Source organism: Fragaria vesca, linkage group LG6, assembly GCF_000184155.1.
Source record: "Fragaria vesca subsp. vesca linkage group LG6, FraVesHawaii_1.0, whole genome shotgun sequence".
Taxonomy (NCBI): domain Eukaryota; kingdom Viridiplantae; phylum Streptophyta; class Magnoliopsida; order Rosales; family Rosaceae; genus Fragaria; species Fragaria vesca.
Window position 1 is genome coordinate 17,343,065 of NC_020496.1, and position 1,145 is coordinate 17,344,209.

Consider the following 1,145-nt stretch of genomic DNA (forward strand, 5'->3'; position numbering starts at 1 on the left):
CTTCGATTTGGGATCGATCTGTTGCTAGCGTTTCCATTGAGAGCGACAACCTCGCTCTCCGCCTAGTCCGCCACCATCGTCAACTCTCCCACCGGACATCCCTCCTCTTTTGGCTGCAACGTCGTCTGTGTCTTTTTTCTTTTTCTTTTTTGGTTGCGTCCTCTTCTTTTTTTTTTTTGCGTTTTGTTATGAATTGTTGAGTTTTGGTATGAATTGTTCGGCCTGAAGTTTTGCATTTGACTATTACATTGCGTTTAGTTCATCACATATGCAAATAGTTAGCATGAACGGCAAATAGTTAAACTTCTTTTTTCATTTTTTTTCTTTCATTGCATTTTGATTAGTTTCTCTGTTAATAAGCTTTGTTTAGGGTCAGCAACTCAGGCCAATCCTGATTATTGGGGGTTATTGTAGATTATTAGGGTCAGTAACCTTTTTAAGGAATCTATAACTCGGTTATTAGGGGTCGGTACTTCAGTTATTGGGGGTCAGTAACTGATTATTGGGGGTCAGTACTGATTTTGAGGGTTAGTAACCAAGTTATTGTGGGTTAGTAACTGATTATTGGGGGTATAAGTTATTGGGGGTTAGTAACCAGGTTATTGGGGGTCAGTAACCGAGTTACCGGTCACCGAAATCCGACTACCGGAGAAAATCTGAGTTACTAGGGGTCAATAACCGGTGATCGAAGAAATTCCGGTGACCGGTGACCGGAGTCCGGCGACTAGTGACCGGAGTCCGGTGAGATTCCGGCAGAGTCTTCTCACTCTTTCATTTTCTCTCTCCTTATACATGTTGAAGTTGACACGACCCACCCCGAATTTCACCCTGAAACCCAGAGTAAGTCGTGCGGGGACCACCTCCAAGGAAAATTTACTGAAAAGATTAAGAAAATCTCCCTTGCAGATGGACAACCCTAACTCGAAAATTTCAAATTTACACTCTTAATTTATCACTTCTGAACATCGCATAAAATACAAAAATTCTAAAGTATTCAGAGCTACTAAACACAAGCGGAAGCAAGAAAACACGAGTAGGTTGAACAGGTAACCTACTGGCGAAAACTGGCAGAAATGCGGGTGACTAAGCCTCGTCTCCTACTAGATCCAACCCGAACTCTGCAGACTGGGCAATTTAAAACGAAG